Source organism: Triticum urartu, unplaced genomic scaffold (assembly GCF_056163025.1).
Source record: "Triticum urartu cultivar PI428250 unplaced genomic scaffold, HENAU_Tu73 scaffold1491, whole genome shotgun sequence".
Classification (NCBI taxonomy): domain Eukaryota; kingdom Viridiplantae; phylum Streptophyta; class Magnoliopsida; order Poales; family Poaceae; genus Triticum; species Triticum urartu.
In genome coordinates, this window is record NW_028259957.1 from 5,390 (window position 1) to 12,500 (window position 7,111).

A 7,111-nucleotide genomic window follows, 5' to 3' on the forward strand; every position below is an offset into this window, starting at 1 on the left:
CAATTACACAACAAAAGAAAAAAAAAAAAAAAAAAAAGGAGGTATTTGTTGGCAGTAGATGGATTTTACTAAATCAAAATTGTGATTCTTTAGTTATTTATTTTAGATTTGCAATTCTTATAATTTGTACTTTTTCTAAGTTTTCTTATTGCCGAGCCATAGTAATTGCACCTATTAAAGAAACTAGAAGAATTATGGAAATGAGTTCAAACGGAAGATAAAAATCGGTTGCTAAATGAATTCCAATTTGTTGAACATTATTTATGAGACCCTGTTCTACTATTTGGTTTGATCTTGTAGTCCAAAGAATTCCATACCACGACGTATCTGGGATAGTAGTCATTAGTGAAAAAACAATAGTTATACAAACGAGTGAAGTGAACCCATCTCCAATAGTCCAATAATTCTTATCTTTAGACCATTCTGAGCCATTTACGAACATTACAGCGAATATGATCAAGACATTTATGGCTCCCACATAAATAAGAAGTTGTGCGACAGCTACAAAGTAGGAATTTAATAAAAAATAGAATAAGGATATACAAACAAGAACTAATCCCAGCGAAAAGGCAGAATAAATGGGGTTGGTAAGTAATACTACTCCTAGACCCCCTAGTAGAAGAACAAATCCCCCAAATAGCATAAGAATCTCATGTATTGGTCCAGGTAAATCCATTATGGATAAAAAGAAATTAATAGTATAAAATTTTTCATGAACTGACTAAAACTAAAGGATTCAAGGAAGGAAAAAAGGATTAGGGTATTTTTTTGTGTATAAACTTATAGTTATAAATTATATTATATCACGAAAATCTAGTCTGATTTAAAATAAGAAATAATTTCCAATAAGCAGTAGTTTTTCGTTTTTCTTTATAGTTTAATTTTAAAGTTTAATAAAGAATTATTAGATTTTTATAACAGAAAGACAAAATCAAAGTTTAGTAATCAGTAATCGTTCTTGAATTCGAAGATTTTTCTTTGTTTATTTTACTTTCAGACGAATTCCTAATTGTTTGAATTGTGTAATCTCCCATTATGGAGATTGGTAACCGACTTAAAGCAATTTGATTGTAATTCAATTCATGACGATCATAGGTAGAAAGTTCATATTCTTCAGTCATTGATAAACAGCTTGTTGGACAGTACTCAACACAATTGCCACAAAATATACAAACTCCGAAATCAATACTATAATTAAGCAATTGTTTTCTTTTAATATCCTTTTCAAATCTCCAATCCACAACGGGTAAATCTATCGGACATACGCGAACACATACTTCACAAGCAATACATTTATCAAATTCAAAGTGGATTCGCCCTCGGAAACGCTCTGGTGTAATTGATTTTTCATAAGGGTAGTGAATCGTTATAGGTAAACGATTTGTGTGGGATAAGGTAGTTATGAAACTTTGACCTATGTACCTTGTAGCACGTATTGTTTGTTGACCATAACTCATGAACCCAGTTACCATAGGGAACATATTCATTCTAAATATCTATGAAAAAGATATGTTTCTTTCTCTTGTTTGAGAGAGCTTTTGTGTTGAAAATATTCTTACTATTATTGTATTATCTTATTTATAGTGAAACAAGTTGAGAAGAGGTTGTTAATAAGAGATTGCCCAGGGAAATAGGTAAAAGAAATTTCCATCCAAGATTTAATAACTGATCCATTCTCATCCTCGGTAAAGTCCATCTTATTGTGATAGAAATGAAGAGAAATAAATAAGCTTTAGTTAATGTAATAAATATACCCATTGTCATTTCCAAAATTCCAACTGCTTTATTCATTTGGAAAAAATCAAAAAAGGATATATAGGGAATAGATAAATTCCACCCGCCCAAGTAGAGAACTGTTACAAATAAAGAAGAAACTAATAAATTTAGGTAAGAAACAAGATAAAATAAACCATATTTGATACCGGAATATTCAGTTTGGTAACCTGCTACTAATTCTTCCTCCGCTTCTGGTAAATCAAAGGGTAATCTTTCACATTCTGCCAAAGAAGAAATTAAAAAAACCAGAAAACCTATAGGCTGACGCCAAATATTCCATCCAAAAAAACCGTATTTTGACTGTGCTTCAACTATATCAACTGTACTTGAACTGTTAGATAATCATAGTCGGTGATAACATCACAGTTCCCACCGCTATTTCAAAACCGTACATGAAACCTTAGCTTCATACGGCTTCTCTATGATCAGAAAAAGGAAAGGACTGTTTTGTTCCTAGCCCCGGGGGCGTAGATAGAATTAGATAAAATAAAATAGATTTGAAAGTCCTAAATTAGACCAAAGGAATTCCGTCTGCTAGAATAAGAAAAAGCGCTTCCGAATTGATCTCATCCTTTATAATATAATGAAAATTTTTCTTTGTTCAGTAATAACTTAATCTTGGAATAAAACACTTGTTACTTGTTATAGGAATTCAATTAATAAATGGAAAGAGTTGGGTATTAGTTCATGAGCAATTCTGCATGAATATGGATAGAGGAAGGAAATAATGAAAATTTTTTCTAGTGCACTCCATATCTTTTTTACTATTCTTCTTTCCCCAGGGAGGGGGTATTTAAAAAGAAAAAATGGATAAAGGGTTAATTCGTTCTTGATAGCCATTTCCTTAACAAGTGAATGGGAACATACTCTGGATCGGAATCCGAAGAAAGTACTACTTGATAATTTCTACAAATTGCAAGTCCTTATTATGATTCCTTTTATGGGCAAAAATCTCTAATGTTTTAGATTTTCCATTACTAATCCTTTATGTACTTTAGTGTTCCTAACCCTTCACTAACTTTTGGTGGATTCTTCTTATGGATTATTAAGTTATAGTAATAACTAGGAGTATTCTAGTAATGGAATTCCATATCGTGAATCCTTTATTCTTGGCCGCTTCAAGATATGATGACTAATTAAAAAATATCAACCTTGGGATAAAGAGTTTACACTGCTTATGTTTACTTCCACTTTTTTCTTGTACGTAGGAAATGAGATTTTTTCTTTTTACTACAAATTTATAAGCTGTTTTGTTTCACTCATATAGCTATCTAGTTTAACTTACCAACCCAAATACTAAATAAGAAAAGGAATATAAATAGTTAATGGATTTTATAGGAAAAAGATCTATTTTAACGAATCACACGTAGAGATATTGCTAGCACACAAAAAGTTAATGGTATTTCATAACTAATGGATTGAGCAGCAGCTCGTAGACCGCCTGAAAAAGAATATTTATTATTTGAGCTATATCCTGCCATAAGAAGACCAATAGGAGCTATACTTGAAATGGCAATCCATAAAAAAACACCAATACTAAGATCGGCTAAAACAAAATGATATCCCAAAGGGATAACTAAAAAACTTAATAAAACTGATATGACTGCTATAGAGGGTCCAATGCTAAATAAAGAAATATCTCCTCGGGATGGCAGAATATCTTCTTTAAAAAGTAGCTTAGTCCCATCTGCTATAGCTTGAAGCAGGCCCAGGGGGCCAGCATATTCAGGACCAATACGTTGTTGTATCGACGCAGATATTTCTCTTTCTAACCACACAATTACGAGTACCTCTATTGTTATTCCCAAAAGGAGGGTCAAAATGGGTAGAATCGATATCAGTCCATAGACTTCTTTTAATAATTCCAATTTCGAAAAAGAATTGATAGTTTCTACCTCTACCCTATCTATTATCATTTCAACGATCAACTTCCCCCATAATGATATCTATACTACCTAATATCGTCATGATATCAGCCAATTTCATTTTTTTAACTAGCTGAGGAAGAATTTGCAAATTAATAAACCCGGGTGGACGGATTTTCCATCTCCAGGGGAAAAGGCTATCATCTCCTACTAGATAAATCCCTAATTCACCTTTTGGGGCTTCTACTCTTACATAAAGCTCTTGTCTTGACAATTCAAAATTGGGCGAAGGTTTTTTACCAAGAAATTTATACTCAAAATCATTCCATTCAGAATTATTTTCTTTCTTAAAGCGTCGGACTTCTAAATTTTCATAAGGTCCTCCAGGAATTTTTTCTACAGCTTGTTGAATTATTTTGATGGATTCCCTCATTTCACCAATTCGTACTAAAATAGCGAGCTAACGAATCCCCTTCTTTTTGCCATTGGACTTTCCAATCAAATTGGTTGTAAGACTCATAAGGATCTACTTTACGAAGATCCCATTGTATTCCAGAAGCTCGTAACATCGGTCCCGATAAGCCCCAATTTACTGCTTCTTCTCCGCTAATAAAACCTACTCCTTCAACTCGCTCTAAAAAAATTGGATTCTGTGTAATAAGTTGTTGATATTCAACAACTCCGCGTAAAAAATAATCACAGAAATCTAAACATTTATCGATCCATCCATAAGGTAGATCGGCGGCTACTCCTCCGATGCGAAAGTAATTGTGCATCATTCGCATACCTGTAGCAGCTTCAAATAGATCATATATTAATTCTCTCTCTCTAAAAATATAGAAAAAAGGAGTCTGTGCGCCGAGATCCGCCATAAAAGGTCCAAGCCATAGCAAGTGAGAAGCTATCCGGCTTAATTCTAACATAATTACCCTAATATAGCTGGCTCTTTGTGGTATTTGAATATTCTCCAAGAATTCTGGTGCATTTACTGTTATTGCTTCTGTAAACATAGTAGCTAAATAATCCCACCTTGTTACATAAGGTAAGTATTGTATAATAGTTCGGTTTTCCGCGATTTTTTCCATTCCTCTGTGTAAATACCCTAATATGGGTTCACAATCAATAACATCCTCACCATCGAGAGTAACGATCAGTCGAAGAACACCATGCATTGATGGGTGTTGAGGGCCCATATTGACTATCATGAGATCTTTTCTTGTAAGCGGTAGACTCATATCCTTTCTTCCTTAATTCATTATTCCATGAAAATGGATTATTCCATGAATTCCTCAAAGCGAGGCTCATCAAAATGAAAAATCTAAGACTACTATAAGACTACTAAAAAAATAATAAAACAAGAAAAAAATTTGAACGATTAAATTACTGCTCCCGAATATTCAACTGACCGATTAATTTCTTATAACGTACTCTATTTTTCTTTGCCAAATAAGCCAGCAAACGTCGACGTTTTCCCAAAAGTCTTCGTAGACCTCTTTCCGATGAAAAATCTTTTTTGTGTAATTCCAAATGTGAAGCAAGTCTCCGTATCTTATTGGTGAAACTGAATACTTGAAATTCAACAGAACCCCTGTTTTCTTCTTTTTCTTCTTTAACCATAAATCCAAAAATTTTTCTACCTCCTTTCTTTTTCATGTATTTTTCTGATCAGGAAAAATACAAAATTATGTCAGTTATTTTGAAGTTATTCTAATCTCGTACACACACAAATTTGCAATTATTCATCTACTACTGGAATTTGGATTTATTTTATCGATGCAAATTGGATTTGGATAGAAGGGTACATTCTTTCTAATATTTTAGATAGAAGAAATGTTTCTTCTATCTAAAATATTAGAAAGAATTTTGCTGATTTATTTATTGCTATATGCAATTTATGGAATTGATACACCATTTAATTGATATCATTTAGCAAAATGAAACACAGCATATGCATCCATCTTTTGGCTCGAGAATTTCACGGGATAGAGATATGGTATAAGAAATAGACTATTAAGTAACTCTAAATGAATTGTGGATACATCTGTATCCTTAACATACTGAAACGATTGTCATTATTCGTATCAAACCAATAGCGATTCATACAAGCTAAATCTTCTAATCAATGGTGGGCCAATAATGAATTTTTTTGCATATGTATTAAGACGCTTGGCCTGATTTCGAAATTGTCCAGAGTTTTATATGTTGTTTTCATTGCAAAATGATGGGTCTCCTTCCATAACTTTCCAATTACGAGTACGAGAATTGAAAGACATGAAAATTCTCAATTCTCTACGGCGTCTAGTAGATAGAAACAAGAAAATCAGAAGAATCTTTCTCTCTATTCACTATCATTCCGCGTCTTCGACTTCTATTAGTTTCTTTTCTTCTTTAATGCAATAGCTATAGTTTGATATAAGAATCCATTTCTCAAAGTAATGGAAACCATTCTCTTATAGGAAATGTTCGAAAATCGCTATTCCACCTTTTAGGTATCGTGAAAAGTGATACCTGTGAAGATCGTGCATTTCAGTCAAATTCAGATCCGTTTTTCGAGTCCATGATATAATATAACCAAATTGGATAGATCTTCCACCTGTTTAGCTAAGAAAGAATAGATACAGAGGTGGATAATAGATCGATATGAAGATCATGAGCTGCCCCATAATGAAATCGCCAGTAGTCGCGAATATCTCCTTCTTCCCTAATCCAAGATTGGAGAAAGAAGATCTAAGAGGGACCTATGGAGAATGTAGTCAGAAATCCATAATAGAGTCCGACCACAACGACCGAATTAATTATCCTCATCGAGAAACTTAGACTACTAAATAGAAAAGATTTGAAAATCATGGCATGGGTCTCCTTTTTTTCTTTCTTTAGAGTTTTCTATATGCACAATTTCTCGATGTTTCGATGAGAATTTCTTGACTTTCCATATATAGAAAGAGATAGACTATAAATGACATCTCTTATGTCAATAAGACCAAAGGGATGGATATTAAATGATAGGAAGTGCTAGGAAGTGAAATAGAATGAAATAGAGCCACTTTGGGCTTCCCTATGAAATGAGGCATGGAACGGAGCCACTACGAAGAAATTATGGGAGTTACGAAAGAAGCTTCGGACTCATATTGTTCATGGGTTGAGAGCGGGAGTTGAACTCTAGGAGGTCGAATCCCCCCTTGTTCCTCAGTAGCTCAGTGGTAGAGCGGTCGGCTGTTAACTGACTGGTCGTAGGTTCGAATCCTACTTGGGGAGATTTTATTCATTCTTTAATGTAAGAATTTTAATGTAAGAATAAAGAATTGAATTAAAGGGCTTGCTTTGACCCTTAGGAGTAGGTAACCCGTTCGCTATCCTTGTTTCTATTTCTATTGCATTCTATCTCATCGTATCACATTCTGTTCTACGATTCCACTTCGACAAAAGGAAAGAGCATACCTAAGTTCAATAGCTTTACGTCCGCTATCCCG